Consider the following 19,250-nt stretch of genomic DNA (forward strand, 5'->3'; position numbering starts at 1 on the left):
GAAATGTACTTCCCAGACGGGGAATCGAACCCCGGCCGTGGCGGTGAGAGCGCCAAATCCTAACCACTAGACCACCTGGGACCTTGCAATGTTAGGGATGGAGCAAGGTATTGCTTCAAGTAGGAACATGTTGCCACAACGTGATATTTCCTAGATGACACTTACCCATGCACTCATCCTTCTGTCTCTCTTTTCTTACTTCCAATATAGTTTCAATCGTAAATGAATTAATTGTAGAGGAAGGCTTGGGTGCAGTTCACCCTTGGAATGAATAATAGCTGTGGCTTCCACATTGCCATGAGACACTCATGTTGCATGTGCCAAATTAAGCAAGGAACCCGCCGAGTCTACTCTTGTCCAGGACAGAGAAGGCATGGATTTTATTCGGAGGATTTCATTTTGTAGTATGACACGTACAGCAATTGATGCTGAAATATTCCTCAATATTGGTGAGTCTCAAATATGCCTTTTCACTTATTTATGGGACAATCGGAGTGCCGAGATGCTTTTTTGTGTTTATAGCGAAGTGAAGTATGTGAACAGTACACCTTTCCTCCAATGGAACTAGATAGCAAAGTAGTATTTAGGTGTGTTGTTACGTATGTTGTAGAGTGAGGGCAATACACACAATGTAGAGCAATTAAGGCGTTGTGGCTGACTCCAGCCAAATTATTCCCAAATCTTAAAATGGAAAAAAGTTACTTCCCAGACGGGGAATCGAACCCCGGCCGTGGCGGTGAGAGCGCCAAATCCTAACCACTAGACCACCTGGGACACTGATGGTATATCTGGACATAAGATTGACATGTCTCTTCGAAAATCAGGGCAAGGTCACATCCATAGATGGAACAGAACTGCCCCTTTGAAACAACGACAGTGAAGAGTATAAGTCTCTTCGCCTTACTTTGAAATGAAGAATGATTTAGACTTTTAGTCATCTAATAACATGCCACTCCAACAAGTTATCCATACAATTTGTCCTATCTAATAACAAGGCGCACTCTCGCATATATGACATTTACTTAGTATTTTATATACATTGACAGCAATGTTGTTTACCTTGCATGTAGGAAATACGCACTCACTTACTATACACATGCACATAGGTATATTTACAAAAATGTCCATTGATAAATCAGTAAAACAATGACACACAACATAAAGTCTACACCGAACAGCACAACAATGACACACAAGATAAGAATGAGTCTACACATTGTCGAAAGTAAGGATGTACACAAATATATACTTATGATGTGCAAGTGTTAATTGTATATAAGAACTGTGTGGACGTCCTTTACAGTGACAGTGTTTGGGCTTAGTTTTCTTGCGAAAAAAAGAGGCAAAGTGAAATTCCGGCTGAAGTGAATGAAACGTGAGGAGGAGTTGATAAATACTGAGAAAAAACTATGCGAAAAATGTACTTCCCAGACGGGGAATCGAACCCCGGCCGTGGCGGTGAGAGCGCCAAATCCTAACCACTAGACCACCTGGGACCTTGCAATGTTAGGGATGGAGCAAGGTATTGCTTCAAGTATAACATGTTGCCACAACGTGATATTTCCTAGATGACACTTACCCATGCACTCTTCCTTCTGTCTCTCTTTTCTTACTTCCAATATAGTTTCAATCGTAAATGAATTAATTGTAGAGGAAGGCTTGGGTGCAGTTCACCCTTGGAATGAATAATAGCTGTGGCTTCCACATTGCCATGAGACACTCATGTTGCATGTGCCAAATTAAGCAAGGAACCCGCCGAGTCTACTCTTGTCCAGGACAGAGAAGGCATGGATTTTATTCGGAGGATTTCATTTTGTAGTATGACACGTACAGCAATTGATGCTGAAATATTCCTCAATATTGGTGAGTCTCAAATATGCCTTTTCACTTATTTATGGGACAATCGGAGTGCCGAGATGCTTTTTTGTGTTTATAGCGAAGTGAAGTATGTGAACAGTACACCTTTCCTCCAATGGAACTAGATAGCAAAGCAGCATTTAGGTGTGTTGTTACGTATGTTGTAGAGTGAGGGCAATACACACAATGTAGAGCAATTAAGGCGTTGTGGCTGACTCCAGACAAATTATTCCCAAATCTTAAAATGGAAAAAAGTTACTTCCCAGACGGGGAATCGAACCCCGGCCGTGGCGGTGAGAGCGCCAAATCCTAACCACTAGACCACCTGGGACACTGATGGTATATCTGGACATAAGATTGACATGTCTCTTCGAAAATCAGGGCAAGGTCACATCCAGAAATGGAACAGAACTGCCCCTTTGAAACAACGACAGTGAAGAGTATAAGTCTCTTCGCCTTACATTGAAATGAAGAATGATTTAGACTTTTAGTCATCTAATAACATGCCACTCCAACAAGTTATCCATACAATTTGTCCTATCTAATAACAAGGCGCACTCTCGCATATATGACATTTACTTAGTATTTTATATACATTGACAGCAATGCTGTTTACCTTGCATGTAGGAAATACGCACTCACTTACTATACACATGCACATAGGTATATTTACAAAAATGTCCATTGATAAATCAGTAAAACAATGACACACAACATAAAGTCTACACCGAACAGCACAAGAATGACACACAAGATAAGAATGAGTCTACACATTGTCGAAAGTAAGGATGTACACAAATATATACTTATGATGTGCAAGTGTTAATTGTATATAAGAACTGTGTGGACGTCCTTTACAGTGACAGTGTTTGGGCTTAGTTTTCTTGCGAAAAAAAGAGGCAAAGTGAAATTCCGGCTGAACTGAATGAAACGTGAGGAGGAGTTGATAAATACTGAGAAAAAAATATGCGAGAAATGTACTTCCCAGACGGGGAATCGAACCCCGGCCGTGGCGGTGAGAGCGCCAAATCCTAACCACTAGACCACCTGGGACCTTGCAATGTTAGGGATGGAGCAAGGTATTGCTTCAAGTAGGAACATGTTGCCACAACGTGATATTTCCTAGATGACACTTACCCATGCACTCATCCTTCTGTCTCTCTTTTCTTACTTCCAATATAGTTTCAATCGTAAATGAATTAATTGTAGAGGAAGGCTTGGGTGCAGTTCACCCTTGGAATGAATAATAGCTGTGGCTTCCACATTGCCATGAGACACTCATGTTGCATGTGCCAAATTAAGCAAGGAACCCGCCGAGTCTACTCTTGTCCAGGACAGAGAAGGCATGGATTTTATTCGGAGGATTTCATTTTGTAGTATGACACGTACAGCAATTGATGCTGAAATATTCCTCAATATTGGTGAGTCTCAAATATGCCTTTTCACTTATTTATGGGACAATCGGAGTGCCGAGATGCTTTTTTGTGTTTATAGCGAAGTGAAGTATGTGAACAGTACACCTTTCCTCCAATGGAACTAGATAGCAAAGTAGTATTTAGGTGTGTTGTTACGTATGTTGTAGAGTGAGGGCAATACACACAATGTAGAGCAATTAAGGCGTTGTGGCTGACTCCAGCCAAATTATTCCCAAATCTTAAAATGGAAAAAAGTTACTTCCCAGACGGGGAATCGAACCCCGGCCGTGGCGGTGAGAGCGCCAAATCCTAACCACTAGACCACCTGGGACACTGATGGTATATCTGGACATAAGATTGACATGTCTCTTCGAAAATCAGGGCAAGGTCACATCCATAGATGGAACAGAACTGCCCCTTTGAAACAACGACAGTGAAGAGTATAAGTCTCTTCGCCTTACATTGAAATGAAGAATGATTTAGACTTTTAGTCATCTAATAACATGCCACTCCAACAAGTTATCCATATAATTTGTCCTATCTAATAACAAGGCGCACTCTCGCATATATGACATTTACTTAGTATTTTATATACATTGACAGCAATGTTGTTTACCTTGCATGTAGGAAATACGCACTCACTTACTATACACATGCACATAGGTATATTTACAAAAATGTCCATTGATAAATCAGTAAAACAATGACACACAACATAAAGTCTACACCGAACAGCACAACAATGACACACAAGATAAGAATGAGTCTACACATTGTCGAAAGTAAGGATGTACACAAATATATACTTATGATGTGCAAGTGTTAATTGTATATACGAACTGTGTGGACGTCCTTTACAGTGACAGTGTTTGGGCTTAGTTTTCTTGCGAAAAAAAGAGGCAAAGTGAAATTCCGGCTGAACTGAATGAAACGTGAGGAGGAGTTGATAAATACTGAGAAAAAAATATGCGAAAAATGTACTTCCCAGACGGGGAATCGAACCCCGGCCGTGGCGGTGAGAGCGCCAAATCCTAACCACTAGACCACCTGGGACCTTGCAATGTTAGGGATGGAGCAAGGTATTGCTTCAAGTAGGAACATGTTGCCACAACGTGATATTTCCTAGATGACACTTACCCATGCACTCATCCTTCTGTCTCTCTTTTCTTACTTCCAATATAGTTTCAATCGTAAATGAATTAATTGTAGAGGAAGGCTTGGGTGCAGTTCACCCTTGGAATGAATAATAGCTGTGGCTTCCACATTGCCATGAGACACTCATGTTGCATGTGCCAAATTAAGCAAGGAACCCGCCGAGTCTACTCTTGTCCAGGACAGAGAAGGCATGGATTTTATTCGGAGGATTTCATTTTGTAGTATGACACGTACAGCAATTGATGCTGAAATATTCCTCAATATTGGTGAGTCTCAAATATGCCTTTTCACTTATTTATGGGACAATCGGAGTGCCGAGATGCTTTTTTGTGTTTATAGCGAAGTGAAGTATGTGAACAGTACACCTTTCCTCCAATGGAACTAGATAGCAAAGTAGTATTTAGGTGTGTTGTTACGTATGTTGTAGAGTGAGGGCAATACACACAATGTAGAGCAATTAAGGCGTTGTGGCTGACTCCAGACAAATTATTCCCAAATCTTAAAATGGAAAAAAGTTACTTCCCAGACGGGGAATCGAACCCCGGCCGTGGCGGTGAGAGCGCCAAATCCTAACCACTAGACCACCTGGGACACTGATGGTATATCTGGACATAAGATTGACATGTCTCTTCGAAAATCAGGGCAAGGTCACATCCATAGATGGAACAGAACTGCCCCTTTGAAACAACGACAGTGAAGAGTATAAGTCTCTTCGCCTTACTTTGAAATGAAGAATGATTTAGACTTTTAGTCATCTAATAACATGCCACTCCAACAAGTTATCCATACAATTTGTCCTATCTAATAACAAGGCGCACTCTCGCATATATGACATTTACTTAGTATTTTATATACATTGACAGCAATGTTGTTTACCTTGCATGTAGGAAATACGCACTCACTTACTATACACATGCACATAGGTATATTTACAAAAATGTCCATTGATAAATCAGTAAAACAATGACACACAACATAAAGTCTACACCGAACAGCACAACAATGACACACAAGATAAGAATGAGTCTACACATTGTCGAAAGTAAGGATGTACACAAATATATACTTATGATGTGCAAGTGTTAATTGTATATAAGAACTGTGTGGACGTCCTTTACAGTGACAGTGTTTGGGCTTAGTTTTCTTGCGAAAAAAAGAGGCAAAGTGAAATTCCGGCTGAACTGAATGAAACGTGAGGAGGAGTTGATAAATACTGAGAAAAAAATATGCGAGAAATGTACTTCCCAGACGGGGAATCGAACCCCGGCCGTGGCGGTGAGAGCGCCAAATCCTAACCACTAGACCACCTGGGACCTTGCAATGTTAGGGATGGAGCAAGGTATTGCTTCAAGTAGGAACATGTTGCCACAACGTGATATTTCCTAGATGACACTTACCCATGCACTCTTCCTTCTGTCTCTCTTTTCTTACTTCCAATATAGTTTCAATCGTAAATGAATTAATTGTAGAGGAAGGCTTGGGTGCAGTTCACCCTTGGAATGAATAATAGCTGTGGCTTCCACATTGCCATGAGACACTCATGTTGCATGTGCCAAATTAAGCAAGGAACCCGCCGAGTCTACTCTTGTCCAGGACAGAGAAGGCATGGATTTTATTCGGAGGATTTCATTTTGTAGTATGACACGTACAGCAATTGATGCTGAAATATTCCTCAATATTGGTGAGTCTCAAATATGCCTTTTCACTTATTTATGGGACAATCGGAGTGCCGAGATGCTTTTTTGTGTTTATAGCGAAGTGAAGTATGTGAACAGTACACCTTTCCTCCAATGGAACTAGATAGCAAAGTAGTATTTAGGTGTGTTGTTACGTATGTTGTAGAGTGAGGGCAATACACACAATGTAGAGCAATTAAGGCGTTGTGGCTGACTCCAGACAAATTATTCCCAAATCTTAAAATGGAAAAAAGTTACTTCCCAGACGGGGAATCGAACCCCGGCCGTGGCGGTGAGAGCGCCAAATCCTAACCACTAGACCACCTGGGACACTGATGGTATATCTGGACATAAGATTGACATGTCTCTTCGAAAATCAGGGCAAGGTCACATCCATAGATGGAACAGAACTGCCCCTTTGAAACAACGACAGTGAAGAGTATAAGTCTCTTCGCCTTACATTGAAATGAAGAATGATTTAGACTTTTAGTCATCTAATAACATGCCACTCCAACAAGTTATCCATACAATTTGTCCTATCTAATAACAAGGCGCACTCTCGCATATATGACATTTACTTAGTATTTTATATACATTGACAGCAATGTTGTTTACCTTGCATGTAGGAAATACGCACTCACTTACTATACACATGCACATAGGTATATTTACAAAAATGTCCATTGATAAATCAGTAAAACAATGACACACAACATAAAGTCTACACCGAACAGCACAACAATGACACACAAGATAAGAATGAGTCTACACATTGTCGAAAGTAAGGATGTACACAAATATATACTTATGATGTGCAAGTGTTAATTGTATATACGAACTGTGTGGACGTCCTTTACAGTGACAGTGTTTGGGCTTAGTTTTCTTGCGAAAAAAAGAGGCAAAGTGAAATTCCGGCTGAACTGAATGAAACGTGAGGAGGAGTTGATAAATACTGAGAAAAAAATATGCGAAAAATGTACTTCCCAGACGGGGAATCGAACCCCGGCCGTGGCGGTGAGAGCGCCAAATCCTAACCACTAGACCACCTGGGACCTTGCAATGTTAGGGATGGAGCAAGGTATTGCTTCAAGTAGGAACATGTTGCCACAACGTGATATTTCCTAGATGACACTTACCCATGCACTCATCCTTCTGTCTCTCTTTTCTTACTTCCAATATAGTTTCAATCGTAAATGAATTAATTGTAGAGGAAGGCTTGGGTGCAGTTCACCCTTGGAATGAATAATAGCTGTGGCTTCCACATTGCCATGAGACACTCATGTTGCATGTGCCAAATTAAGCAAGGAACCCGCCGAGTCTACTCTTGTCCAGGACAGAGAAGGCATGGATTTTATTCGGAGGATTTCATTTTGTAGTATGACACGTACAGCAATTGATGCTGAAATATTCCTCAATATTGGTGAGTCTCAAATATGCCTTTTCACTTATTTATGGGACAATCGGAGTGCCGAGATGCTTTTTTGTGTTTATAGCGAAGTGAAGTATGTGAACAGTACACCTTTCCTCCAATGGAACTAGATAGCAAAGTAGTATTTAGGTGTGTTGTTACGTATGTTGTAGAGTGAGGGCAATACACACAATGTAGAGCAATTAAGGCGTTGTGGCTGACTCCAGACAAATTATTCCCAAATCTTAAAATGGAAAAAAGTTACTTCCCAGACGGGGAATCGAACCCCGGCCGTGGCGGTGAGAGCGCCAAATCCTAACCACTAGACCACCTGGGACACTGATGGTATATCTGGACATAAGATTGACATGTCTCTTCGAAAATCAGGGCAAGGTCACATCCATAGATGGAACAGAACTGCCCCTTTGAAACAACGACAGTGAAGAGTATAAGTCTCTTCGCCTTACTTTGAAATGAAGAATGATTTAGACTTTTAGTCATCTAATAACATGCCACTCCAACAAGTTATCCATACAATTTGTCCTATCTAATAACAAGGCGCACTCTCGCATATATGACATTTACTTAGTATTTTATATACATTGACAGCAATGTTGTTTACCTTGCATGTAGGAAATACGCACTCACTTACTATACACATGCACATAGGTATATTTACAAAAATGTCCATTGATAAATCAGTAAAACAATGACACACAACATAAAGTCTACACCGAACAGCACAACAATGACACACAAGATAAGAATGAGTCTACACATTGTCGAAAGTAAGGATGTACACAAATATATACTTATGATGTGCAAGTGTTAATTGTATATAAGAACTGTGTGGACGTCCTTTACAGTGACAGTGTTTGGGCTTAGTTTTCTTGCGAAAAAAAGAGGCAAAGTGAAATTCCGGCTGAACTGAATGAAACGTGAGGAGGAGTTGATAAATACTGAGAAAAAAATATGCGAGAAATGTACTTCCCAGACGGGGAATCGAACCCCGGCCGTGGCGGTGAGAGCGCCAAATCCTAACCACTAGACCACCTGGGACCTTGCAATGTTAGGGATGGAGCAAGGTATTGCTTCAAGTAGGAACATGTTGCCACAACGTGATATTTCCTAGATGACACTTACCCATGCACTCTTCCTTCTGTCTCTCTTTTCTTACTTCCAATATAGTTTCAATCGTAAATGAATTAATTGTAGAGGAAGGCTTGGGTGCAGTTCACCCTTGGAATGAATAATAGCTGTGGCTTCCACATTGCCATGAGACACTCATGTTGCATGTGCCAAATTAAGCAAGGAACCCGCCGAGTCTACTCTTGTCCAGGACAGAGAAGGCATGGATTTTATTCGGAGGATTTCATTTTGTAGTATGACACGTACAGCAATTGATGCTGAAATATTCCTCAATATTGGTGAGTCTCAAATATGCCTTTTCACTTATTTATGGGACAATCGGAGTGCCGAGATGCTTTTTTGTGTTTATAGCGAAGTGAAGTATGTGAACAGTACACCTTTCCTCCAATGGAACTAGATAGCAAAGTAGTATTTAGGTGTGTTGTTACGTATGTTGTAGAGTGAGGGCAATACACACAATGTAGAGCAATTAAGGCGTTGTGGCTGACTCCAGCCAAATTATTCCCAAATCTTAAAATGGAAAAAAGTTACTTCCCAGACGGGGAATCGAACCCCGGCCGTGGCGGTGAGAGCGCCAAATCCTAACCACTAGACCACCTGGGACACTGATGGTATATCTGGACATAAGATTGACATGTCTCTTCGAAAATCAGGGCAAGGTCACATCCATAGATGGAACAGAACTGCCCCTTTGAAACAACGACAGTGAAGAGTATAAGTCTCTTCGCCTTACATTGAAATGAAGAATGATTTAGACTTTTAGTCATCTAATAACATGCCACTCCAACAAGTTATCCATACAATTTGTCCTATCTAATAACAAGGCGCACTCTCGCATATATGACATTTACTTAGTATTTTATATACATTGACAGCAATGTTGTTTACCTTGCATGTAGGAAATACGCACTCACTTACTATACACATGCACATAGGTATATTTACAAAAATGTCCATTGATAAATCAGTAAAACAATGACACACAACATAAAGTCTACACCGAACAGCACAACAATGACACACAAGATAAGAATGAGTCTACACATTGTCGAAAGTAAGGATGTACACAAATATATACTTATGATGTGCAAGTGTTAATTGTATATACGAACTGTGTGGACGTCCTTTACAGTGACAGTGTTTGGGCTTAGTTTTCTTGCGAAAAAAAGAGGCAAAGTGAAATTCCGGCTGAACTGAATGAAACGTGAGGAGGAGTTGATAAATACTGAGAAAAAAATATGCGAGAAATGTACTTCCCAGACGGGGAATCGAACCCCGGCCGTGGCGGGGAGAGCGCCAAATCCTAACCACTAGACCACCTGGGACCTTGCAATGTTAGGGATGGAGCAAGGTATTGCTTCAAGTAGGAACATGTTGCCACAACGTGATATTTCCTAGATGACACTTACCCATGCACTCTTCCTTCTGTCTCTCTTTTCTTACTTCCAATATAGTTTCAATCGTAAATGAATTAATTGTAGAGGAAGGCTTGGGTGCAGTTCACCCTTGGAATGAATAATAGCTGTGGCTTCCACATTGCCATGAGACACTCATGTTGCATGTGCCAAATTAAGCAAGGAACCCGCCGAGTCTACTCTTGTCCAGGACAGAGAAGGCATGGATTTTATTCGGAGGATTTCATTTTGTAGTATGACACGTACAGCAATTGATGCTGAAATATTCCTCAATATTGGTGAGTCTCAAATATGCCTTTTCACTTATTTATGGGACAATCGGAGTGCCGAGATGCTTTTTTGTGTTTATAGCGAAGTGAAGTATGTGAACAGTACACCTTTCCTCCAATGGAACTAGATAGCAAAGTAGTATTTAGGTGTGTTGTTACGTATGTTGTAGAGTGAGGGCAATACACACAATGTAGAGCAATTAAGGCGTTGTGGCTGACTCCAGCCAAATTATTCCCAAATCTTAAAATGGAAAAAAGTTACTTCCCAGACGGGGAATCGAACCCCGGCCGTGGCGGTGAGAGCGCCAAATCCTAACCACTAGACCACCTGGGACACTGATGGTATATCTGGACATAAGATTGACATGTCTCTTCGAAAATCAGGGCAAGGTCACATCCATAGATGGAACAGAACTGCCCCTTTGAAACAACGACAGTGAAGAGTATAAGTCTCTTCGCCTTACATTGAAATGAAGAATGATTTAGACTTTTAGTCATCTAATAACATGCCACTCCAACAAGTTATCCATACAATTTGTCCTATCTAATAACAAGGCGCACTCTCGCATATATGACATTTACTTAGTATTTTATATACATTGACAGCAATGTTGTTTACCTTGCATGTAGGAAATACGCACTCACTTACTATACACATGCACATAGGTATATTTACAAAAATGTCCATTGATAAATCAGTAAAACAATGACACACAACATAAAGTCTACACCGAACAGCACAACAATGACACACAAGATAAGAATGAGTCTACACATTGTCGAAAGTAAGGATGTACACAAATATATACTTATGATGTGCAAGTGTTAATTGTATATACGAACTGTGTGGACGTCCTTTACAGTGACAGTGTTTGGGCTTAGTTTTCTTGCGAAAAAAAGAGGCAAAGTGAAATTCCGGCTGAACTGAATGAAACGTGAGGAGGAGTTGATAAATACTGAGAAAAAAATATGCGAAAAATGTACTTCCCAGACGGGGAATCGAACCCCGGCCGTGGCGGTGAGAGCGCCAAATCCTAACCACTAGACCACCTGGGACTTTGCAATGTTAGGGATGGAGCAAGGTATTGCTTCAAGTAGGAACATGTTGCCACAACGTGATATTTCCTAGATGACACTTACCCATGCACTCATCCTTCTGTCTCTCTTTTCTTACTTCCAATATAGTTTCAATCGTAAATGAATTAATTGTAGAGGAAGGCTTGGGTGCAGTTCACCCTTGGAATGAATAATAGCTGTGGCTTCCACATTGCCATGAGACACTCATGTTGCATGTGCCAAATTAAGCAAGGAACCCGCCGAGTCTACTCTTGTCCAGGACAGAGAAGGCATGGATTTTATTCGGAGGATTTCATTTTGTAGTATGACACGTACAGCAATTGATGCTGAAATATTCCTCAATATTGGTGAGTCTCAAATATGCCTTTTCACTTATTTATGGGACAATCGGAGTGCCGAGATGCTTTTTTGTGTTTATAGCGAAGTGAAGTATGTGAACAGTACACCTTTCCTCCAATGGAACTAGATAGCAAAGTAGTATTTAGGTGTGTTGTTACGTATGTTGTAGAGTGAGGGCAATACACACAATGTAGAGCAATTAAGGCGTTGTGGCTGACTCCAGCCAAATTATTCCCAAATCTTAAAATGGAAAAAAGTTACTTCCCAGACGGGGAATCGAACCCCGGCCGTGGCGGTGAGAGCGCCAAATCCTAACCACTAGACCACCTGGGACACTGATGGTATATCTGGACATAAGATTGACATGTCTCTTCGAAAATCAGGGCAAGGTCACATCCATAGATGGAACAGAACTGCCCCTTTGAAACAACGACAGTGAAGAGTATAAGTCTCTTCGCCTTACATTGAAATGAAGAATGATTTAGACTTTTAGTCATCTAATAACATGCCACTCCAACAAGTTATCCATACAATTTGTCCTATCTAATAACAAGGCGCACTCTCGCATATATGACATTTACTTAGTATTTTATATACATTGACAGCAATGTTGTTTACCTTGCATGTAGGAAATACGCACTCACTTACTATACACATGCACATAGGTATATTTACAAAAATGTCCATTGATAAATCAGTAAAACAATGACACACAACATAAAGTCTACACCGAACAGCACAACAATGACACACAAGATAAGAATGAGTCTACACATTGTCGAAAGTAAGGATGTACACAAATATATACTTATGATGTGCAAGTGTTAATTGTATATAAGAACTGTGTGGACGTCCTTTACAGTGACAGTGTTTGGGCTTAGTTTTCTTGCGAAAAAAAGAGGCAAAGTGAAATTCCGGCTGAACTGAATGAAACGTGAGGAGGAGTTGATAAATACTGAGAAAAAAATATGCGAGAAATGTACTTCCCAGACGGGGAATCGAACCCCGGCCGTGGCGGTGAGAGCGCCAAATCCTAACCACTAGACCACCTGGGACCTTGCAATGTTAGGGATGGAGCAAGGTATTGCTTCAAGTAGGAACATGTTGCCACAACGTGATATTTCCTAGATGACACTTACCCATGCACTCTTCCTTCTGTCTCTCTTTTCTTACTTCCAATATAGTTTCAATCGTAAATGAATTAATTGTAGAGGAAGGCTTGGGTGCAGTTCACCCTTGGAATGAATAATAGCTGTGGCTTCCACATTGCCATGAGACACTCATGTTGCATGTGCCAAATTAAGCAAGGAACCCGCCGAGTCTACTCTTGTCCAGGACAGAGAAGGCATGGATTTTATTCGGAGGATTTCATTTTGTAGTATGACACGTACAGCAATTGATGCTGAAATATTCCTCAATATTGGTGAGTCTCAAATATGCCTTTTCACTTATTTATGGGACAATCGGAGTGCCGAGATGCTTTTTTGTGTTTATAGCGAAGTGAAGTATGTGAACAGTACACCTTTCCTCCAATGGAACTAGATAGCAAAGTAGTATTTAGGTGTGTTGTTACGTATGTTGTAGAGTGAGGGCAATACACACAATGTAGAGCAATTAAGGCGTTGTGGCTGACTCCAGCCAAATTATTCCCAAATCTTAAAATGGAAAAAAGTTACTTCCCAGACGGGGAATGGAACCCCGGCCGTGGCGGTGAGAGCGCCAAATCCTAACCACTAGACCACCTGGGACACTGATGGTATATCTGGACATAAGATTGACATGTCTCTTCGAAAATCAGGGCAAGGTCACATCCATAGATGGAACAGAACTGCCCCTTTGAAACAACGACAGTGAAGAGTATAAGTCTCTTCGCCTTACTTTGAAATGAAGAATGATTTAGACTTTTAGTCATCTAATAACATGCCACTCCAACAAGTTATCCATACAATTTGTCCTATCTAATAACAAGGCGCACTCTCGCATATATGACATTTACTTAGTATTTTATATACATTGACAGCAATGTTGTTTACCTTGCATGTAGGAAATACGCACTCACTTACTATACACATGCACATAGGTATATTTACAAAAATGTCCATTGATAAATCAGTAAAACAATGACACACAACATAAAGTCTACACCGAACAGCACAACAATGACACACAAGATAAGAATGAGTCTACACATTGTCGAAAGTAAGGATGTACACAAATATATACTTATGATGTGCAAGTGTTAATTGTATATAAGAACTGTGTGGACGTCCTTTACAGTGACAGTGTTTGGGCTTAGTTTTCTTGCGAAAAAAAGAGGCAAAGTGAAATTCCGGCTGAACTGAATGAAACGTGAGGAGGAGTTGATAAATACTGAGAAAAAAATATGCGAGAAATGTACTTCCCAGACGGGGAATCGAACCCCGGCCGTGGCGGTGAGAGCGCCAAATCCTAACCACTAGACCACCTGGGACCTTGCAATGTTAGGGATGGAGCAAGGTATTGCTTCAAGTAGGAACATGTTGCCACAACGTGATATTTCCTAGATGACACTTACCCATGCACTCTTCCTTCTGTCTCTCTTTTCTTACTTCCAATATAGTTTCAATCGTAAATGAATTAATTGTAGAGGAAGGCTTGGGTGCAGTTCACCCTTGGAATGAATAATAGCTGTGGCTTCCACATTGCCATGAGACACTCATGTTGCATGTGCCAAATTAAGCAAGGAACCCGCCGAGTCTACTCTTGTCCAGGACAGAGAAGGCATGGATTTTATTCGGAGGATTTCATTTTGTAGTATGACACGTACAGCAATTGATGCTGAAATATTCCTCAATATTGGTGAGTCTCAAATATGCCTTTTCACTTATTTATGGGACAATCGGAGTGCCGAGATGCTTTTTTGTGTTTATAGCGAAGTGAAGTATGTGAACAGTACACCTTTCCTCCAATGGAACTAGATAGCAAAGTAGTATTTAGGTGTGTTGTTACGTATGTTGTAGAGTGAGGGCAATACACACAATGTAGAGCAATTAAGGCGTTGTGGCTGACTCCAGACAAATTATTCCCAAATCTTAAAATGGAAAAAAGTTACTTCCCAGACGGGGAATCGAACCCCGGCCGTGGCGGTGAGAGCGCCAAATCCTAACCACTAGACCACCTGGGACACTGATGGTATATCTGGACATAAGATTGACATGTCTCTTCGAAAATCAGGGCAAGGTCACATCCATAAATGGAACAGAACTGCCCCTTTGAAACAACGACAGTGAAGAGTATAAGTCTCTTCGCCTTACATTGAAATGAAGAATGATTTAGACTTTTAGTCATCTAATAACATGCCACTCCAACAAGTTATCCATACAATTTGTCCTATCTAATAACAAGGCGCACTCTCGCATATATGACATTTACTTAGTATTTTATATACATTGACAGCAATGTTGTTTACCTTGCATGTAGGAAATACGCACTCACTTACTATACACATGCACATAGGTATATTTACAAAAATGTCCATTGATAAATCAGTAAAACAATGACACACAACATAAAGTCTACACCGAACAGCACAACAATGACACACAAGATAAGAATGAGTCTACACATTGTCGAAAGTAAGGATGTAACACATTGTCGAAAGTAAGGATGTACACAAATATATACTTATGATGTGCAAGTGTTAATTGTATATACGAACTGTGTGGACGTCCTTTACAGTGACAGTGTTTGGGCTTAGTTTTCTTGCGAAAAAAAGAGGCAAAGTGAAATTCCGGCTGAACTGAATGAAACGTGAGGAGGAGTTGATAAATACTGAGAAAAAAATATGCGAAAAATGTACTTCCCAGACGGGGAATCGAACCCCGGCCGTGGCGGTGAGAGCGCCAAATCCTAACCACTAGACCACCTGGGACCTTGCAATGTTAGGGATGGAGCAAGGTATTGCTTCAAGTAGGAACATGTTGCCACAACGTGATATTTCCTAGATGACACTTACCCATGCACTCTTCCTTCTGTCTCTCTTTTCTTACTTCCAATATAGTTTCAATCGTAAATGAATTAATTGTAGAGGAAGGCTTGGGTGCAGTTCACCCTTGGAATGAATAATAGCTGTGGCTTCCACATTGCCATGAGACACTCATGTTGCATGTGCCAAATTAAGCAAGGAACCCGCCGAGTCTACTCTTGTCCAGGACAGAGAAGGCATGGATTTTATTCGGAGGATTTCATTTTGTAGTATGACACGTACAGCAATTGATGCTGAAATATTCCTCAATATTGGTGAGTCTCAAATATGCCTTTTCACTTATTTATGGGACAATCGGAGTGCCGAGATGCTTTTTTGTGTTTATAGCGAAGTGAAGTATGTGAACAGTACACCTTTCCTCCAATGGAACTAGATAGCAAAGTAGTATTTAGGTGTGTTGTTACGTATGTTGTAGAGTGAGGGCAATACACACAATGTAGAGCAATTAAGGCGTTGTGGCTGACTCCAGACAAATTATTCCCAAATCTTAAAATGGAAAAAAGTTACTTCCCAGACGGGGAATGGAACCCCGGCCGTGGCGGTGAGAGCGCCAAATCCTAACCACTAGACCACCTGGGACACTGATGGTATATCTGGACATAAGATTGACATGTCTCTTCGAAAATCAGGGCAAGGTCACATCCATAGATGGAACAGAACTGCCCCTTTGAAACAACGACAGTGAAGAGTATAAGTCTCTTCGCCTTACTTTGAAATGAAGAATGATTTAGACTTTTAGTCATCTAATAACATGCCACTCCAACAAGTTATCCATACAATTTGTCCTATCTAATAACAAGGCGCACTCTCGCATATATGACATTTACTTAGTATTTTATATACATTGACAGCAATGTTGTTTACCTTGCATGTAGGAAATACGCACTCACTTACTATACACATGCACATAGGTATATTTACAAAAATGTCCATTGATAAATCAGTAAAACAATGACACACAACATAAAGTCTACACCGAACAGCACAACAATGACACACAAGATAAGAATGAGTCTACACATTGTCGAAAGTAAGGATGTACACAAATATATACTTATGATGTGCAAGTGTTAATTGTATATACGAACTGTGTGGACGTCCTTTACAGTGACAGTGTTTGGGCTTAGTTTTCTTGCGAAAAAAAGAGGCAAAGTGAAATTCCGGCTGAACTGAATGAAACGTGAGGAGGAGTTGATAAATACTGAGAAAAAAATATGCGAGAAATGTACTTCCCAGACGGGGAATCGAACCCCGGCCGTGGCGGTGAGAGCGCCAAATCCTAACCACTAGACCACCTGGGACCTTGCAATGTTAGGGATGGAGCAAGGTATTGCTTCAAGTAGGAACATGTTGCCACAACGTGATATTTCCTAGATGACACTTACCCATGCACTCTTCCTTCTGTCTCTCTTTTCTTACTTCCAATATAGTTTCAATCGTAAATGAATTAATTGTAGAGGAAGGCTTGGGTGCAGTTCACCCTTGGAATGAATAATAGCTGTGGCTTCCACATTGCCATGAGACACTCATGTTGCATGTGCCAAATTAAGCAAGGAACCCGCCGAGTCTACTCTTGTCCAGGACAGAGAAGGCATGGATTTTATTCGGAGGATTTCATTTTGTAGTATGACACGTACAGCAATTGATGCTGAAATATTCCTCAATATTGGTGAGTCTCAAATATGCCTTTTCACTTATTTATGGGACAATCGGAGTGCCGAGATGCTTTTTGTGTTTATAGCGAAGTGAAGTATGTGAACAGTACACCTTTCCTCCAATGGAACTAGATAGCAAAGTAGTATTTAGGTGTGTTGTTACGTATGTTGTAGAGTGAGGGCAATACACACAATGTAGAGCAATTAAGGCGTTGTGGCTGACTCCAGCCAAATTATTCCCAAATCTTAAAATGGAAAAAAGTTACTTCCCAGACGGGGAATCGAGCCCCGGCCGTGGCGGTGAGAGCGCCAAATCCTAACCACTAGACCACCTGGGACACTGATGGTATATCTGGACATAAGATTGACATGTCTCTTCGAAAATCAGGGCAAGGTCACATCCATAGATGGAACAGAACTGCCCCTTTGAAACAACGACAGTGAAGAGTATAAGTCTCTTCGCCTTACATTGAAATGAAGAATGATTTAGACTTTTAGTCATCTAATAACATGCCACTCCAACAAGTTATCCATACAATTTGTCCTATCTAATAACAAGGCGCACTCTCGCATATATGACATTTACTTAGTATTTTATATACATTGACAGCAATGTTGTTTACCTTGCATGTAGGAAATACGCACTCACTTACTATACACATGCACATAGGTATATTTACAAAAATGTCCATTGATAAATCAGTAAAACAATGACACACAACATAAAGTCTACACCGAACAGCACAACAATGACACACAAGATAAGAATGAGTCTACACATTGTCGAAAGTAAGGATGTACACAAATATATACTTATGATGTGCAAGTGTTAATTGTATATACGAACTGTGTGGACGTCCTTTACAGTGACAGTGTTTGGGCTTAGTTTTCTTGCGAAAAAAAGAGGCAAAGTGAAATTCCGGCTGAACTGAATGAAACGTGAGGAGGAGTTGATAAATACTGAGAAAAAAATATGCGAAAAATGTACTTCCCAGACGGGGAATCGAACCCCGGCCGTGGCGGTGAGAGCGCCAAATCCTAACCACTAGACCACCTGGGACCTTGCAATGTTAGGGATGGAGCAAGGTATTGCTTCAAGTAGGAACATGTTGCCACAACGTGATATTTCCTAGATGACACTTACCCATGCACTCTTCCTTCTGTCTCTCTTTTCTTACTTCCAATATAGTTTCAATCGTAAATGAATTAATTGTAGAGGAAGGCTTGGGTGCAGTTCACCCTTGGAATGAATAATAGCTGTGGCTTCCACATTGCCATGAGACACTCATGTTGCATGTGCCAAATTAAGCAAGGAACCCGCCGAGTCTACTCTTGTCCAGGACAGAGAAGGCATGGATTTTATTCGGAGGATTTCATTTTGTAGTATGACACGTACAGCAATTGATGCTGAAATATTCCTCAATATTGGTGAGTCTCAAATATGCCTTTTCACTTATTTATGGGACAATCGGAGTGCCGAGATGCTTTTTTGTGTTTATAGCGAAGTGAAGTATGTGAACAGTACACCTTTCCTCCAATGGAACTAGATAGCAAAGTAGTATTTAGGTGTGTTGTTACGTATGTTGTAGAGTGAGGGCAATACACACAATGTAGAGCAATTAAGGCGTTGTGGCTGACTCCAGACAAATTATTCCCAAATCTTAAAATGGAAAAAAGTTACTTCCCAGACGGGGAATCGAGCCCCGGCCGTGGCGGTGAGAGCGCCAAATCCTAACCACTAGACCACCTGGGACACTGATGGTATATCTGGACATAAGATTGACATGTCTCTTCGAAAATCAGGGCAAGGT

The 19,250-nt window shown here is 40.8% G+C and overlaps 28 non-coding genes across 28 annotated transcripts; all 28 read right to left on the minus strand.

Moving 5' to 3' along the window:
- Window positions 1-9: 9 nt before the first annotated feature.
- Window positions 10-81, minus strand: Trnae-cuc (transfer RNA glutamic acid (anticodon CUC)). Its single transcript has one exon. It is a non-coding gene; the product is annotated as a tRNA-Glu (tRNA).
- Window positions 82-702: 621 nt separating this feature from the next.
- On the minus strand, window positions 703-774 carry Trnae-cuc (transfer RNA glutamic acid (anticodon CUC)). The gene has a single exon. It is a non-coding gene; the product is annotated as a tRNA-Glu (tRNA).
- A 650-nt stretch (window positions 775-1,424) lies between these two features.
- Window positions 1,425-1,496, minus strand: Trnae-cuc (transfer RNA glutamic acid (anticodon CUC)). The gene has a single exon. It is a non-coding gene; the product is annotated as a tRNA-Glu (tRNA).
- Window positions 1,497-2,116: 620 nt separating this feature from the next.
- Window positions 2,117-2,188, minus strand: Trnae-cuc (transfer RNA glutamic acid (anticodon CUC)). The gene has a single exon. It is a non-coding gene; the product is annotated as a tRNA-Glu (tRNA).
- Window positions 2,189-2,838: 650 nt separating this feature from the next.
- Window positions 2,839-2,910, minus strand: Trnae-cuc (transfer RNA glutamic acid (anticodon CUC)). Its single transcript has one exon. It is a non-coding gene; the product is annotated as a tRNA-Glu (tRNA).
- A 621-nt stretch (window positions 2,911-3,531) lies between these two features.
- On the minus strand, window positions 3,532-3,603 carry Trnae-cuc (transfer RNA glutamic acid (anticodon CUC)). Its single transcript has one exon. It is a non-coding gene; the product is annotated as a tRNA-Glu (tRNA).
- Window positions 3,604-4,253: 650 nt separating this feature from the next.
- On the minus strand, window positions 4,254-4,325 carry Trnae-cuc (transfer RNA glutamic acid (anticodon CUC)). The gene has a single exon. It is a non-coding gene; the product is annotated as a tRNA-Glu (tRNA).
- A 621-nt stretch (window positions 4,326-4,946) lies between these two features.
- Window positions 4,947-5,018, minus strand: Trnae-cuc (transfer RNA glutamic acid (anticodon CUC)). Its single transcript has one exon. It is a non-coding gene; the product is annotated as a tRNA-Glu (tRNA).
- Window positions 5,019-5,668: 650 nt separating this feature from the next.
- On the minus strand, window positions 5,669-5,740 carry Trnae-cuc (transfer RNA glutamic acid (anticodon CUC)). Its single transcript has one exon. It is a non-coding gene; the product is annotated as a tRNA-Glu (tRNA).
- Window positions 5,741-6,361: 621 nt separating this feature from the next.
- Window positions 6,362-6,433, minus strand: Trnae-cuc (transfer RNA glutamic acid (anticodon CUC)). Its single transcript has one exon. It is a non-coding gene; the product is annotated as a tRNA-Glu (tRNA).
- Window positions 6,434-7,083: 650 nt separating this feature from the next.
- On the minus strand, window positions 7,084-7,155 carry Trnae-cuc (transfer RNA glutamic acid (anticodon CUC)). Its single transcript has one exon. It is a non-coding gene; the product is annotated as a tRNA-Glu (tRNA).
- A 621-nt stretch (window positions 7,156-7,776) lies between these two features.
- On the minus strand, window positions 7,777-7,848 carry Trnae-cuc (transfer RNA glutamic acid (anticodon CUC)). Its single transcript has one exon. It is a non-coding gene; the product is annotated as a tRNA-Glu (tRNA).
- A 650-nt stretch (window positions 7,849-8,498) lies between these two features.
- Window positions 8,499-8,570, minus strand: Trnae-cuc (transfer RNA glutamic acid (anticodon CUC)). Its single transcript has one exon. It is a non-coding gene; the product is annotated as a tRNA-Glu (tRNA).
- Window positions 8,571-9,191: 621 nt separating this feature from the next.
- On the minus strand, window positions 9,192-9,263 carry Trnae-cuc (transfer RNA glutamic acid (anticodon CUC)). The gene has a single exon. It is a non-coding gene; the product is annotated as a tRNA-Glu (tRNA).
- Window positions 9,264-9,913: 650 nt separating this feature from the next.
- On the minus strand, window positions 9,914-9,985 carry Trnae-cuc (transfer RNA glutamic acid (anticodon CUC)). The gene has a single exon. It is a non-coding gene; the product is annotated as a tRNA-Glu (tRNA).
- Window positions 9,986-10,606: 621 nt separating this feature from the next.
- Window positions 10,607-10,678, minus strand: Trnae-cuc (transfer RNA glutamic acid (anticodon CUC)). Its single transcript has one exon. It is a non-coding gene; the product is annotated as a tRNA-Glu (tRNA).
- Window positions 10,679-11,328: 650 nt separating this feature from the next.
- On the minus strand, window positions 11,329-11,400 carry Trnae-cuc (transfer RNA glutamic acid (anticodon CUC)). The gene has a single exon. It is a non-coding gene; the product is annotated as a tRNA-Glu (tRNA).
- A 621-nt stretch (window positions 11,401-12,021) lies between these two features.
- Trnae-cuc (transfer RNA glutamic acid (anticodon CUC)) lies at window positions 12,022-12,093 on the minus strand. The gene has a single exon. It is a non-coding gene; the product is annotated as a tRNA-Glu (tRNA).
- Window positions 12,094-12,743: 650 nt separating this feature from the next.
- On the minus strand, window positions 12,744-12,815 carry Trnae-cuc (transfer RNA glutamic acid (anticodon CUC)). The gene has a single exon. It is a non-coding gene; the product is annotated as a tRNA-Glu (tRNA).
- A 621-nt stretch (window positions 12,816-13,436) lies between these two features.
- Window positions 13,437-13,508, minus strand: Trnae-cuc (transfer RNA glutamic acid (anticodon CUC)). The gene has a single exon. It is a non-coding gene; the product is annotated as a tRNA-Glu (tRNA).
- Window positions 13,509-14,158: 650 nt separating this feature from the next.
- Window positions 14,159-14,230, minus strand: Trnae-cuc (transfer RNA glutamic acid (anticodon CUC)). Its single transcript has one exon. It is a non-coding gene; the product is annotated as a tRNA-Glu (tRNA).
- A 621-nt stretch (window positions 14,231-14,851) lies between these two features.
- On the minus strand, window positions 14,852-14,923 carry Trnae-cuc (transfer RNA glutamic acid (anticodon CUC)). Its single transcript has one exon. It is a non-coding gene; the product is annotated as a tRNA-Glu (tRNA).
- Window positions 14,924-15,598: 675 nt separating this feature from the next.
- Trnae-cuc (transfer RNA glutamic acid (anticodon CUC)) lies at window positions 15,599-15,670 on the minus strand. The gene has a single exon. It is a non-coding gene; the product is annotated as a tRNA-Glu (tRNA).
- A 621-nt stretch (window positions 15,671-16,291) lies between these two features.
- Window positions 16,292-16,363, minus strand: Trnae-cuc (transfer RNA glutamic acid (anticodon CUC)). Its single transcript has one exon. It is a non-coding gene; the product is annotated as a tRNA-Glu (tRNA).
- A 650-nt stretch (window positions 16,364-17,013) lies between these two features.
- Window positions 17,014-17,085, minus strand: Trnae-cuc (transfer RNA glutamic acid (anticodon CUC)). Its single transcript has one exon. It is a non-coding gene; the product is annotated as a tRNA-Glu (tRNA).
- A 620-nt stretch (window positions 17,086-17,705) lies between these two features.
- Window positions 17,706-17,777, minus strand: Trnae-cuc (transfer RNA glutamic acid (anticodon CUC)). The gene has a single exon. It is a non-coding gene; the product is annotated as a tRNA-Glu (tRNA).
- Window positions 17,778-18,427: 650 nt separating this feature from the next.
- Trnae-cuc (transfer RNA glutamic acid (anticodon CUC)) lies at window positions 18,428-18,499 on the minus strand. The gene has a single exon. It is a non-coding gene; the product is annotated as a tRNA-Glu (tRNA).
- Window positions 18,500-19,120: 621 nt separating this feature from the next.
- Trnae-cuc (transfer RNA glutamic acid (anticodon CUC)) lies at window positions 19,121-19,192 on the minus strand. The gene has a single exon. It is a non-coding gene; the product is annotated as a tRNA-Glu (tRNA).
- Between the last annotated feature and the right edge of the window lie 58 nt (window positions 19,193-19,250).

This window comes from Haliotis asinina, chromosome 14 (genome assembly GCF_037392515.1).
Source record: "Haliotis asinina isolate JCU_RB_2024 chromosome 14, JCU_Hal_asi_v2, whole genome shotgun sequence".
Taxonomy (NCBI): domain Eukaryota; kingdom Metazoa; phylum Mollusca; class Gastropoda; order Lepetellida; family Haliotidae; genus Haliotis; species Haliotis asinina.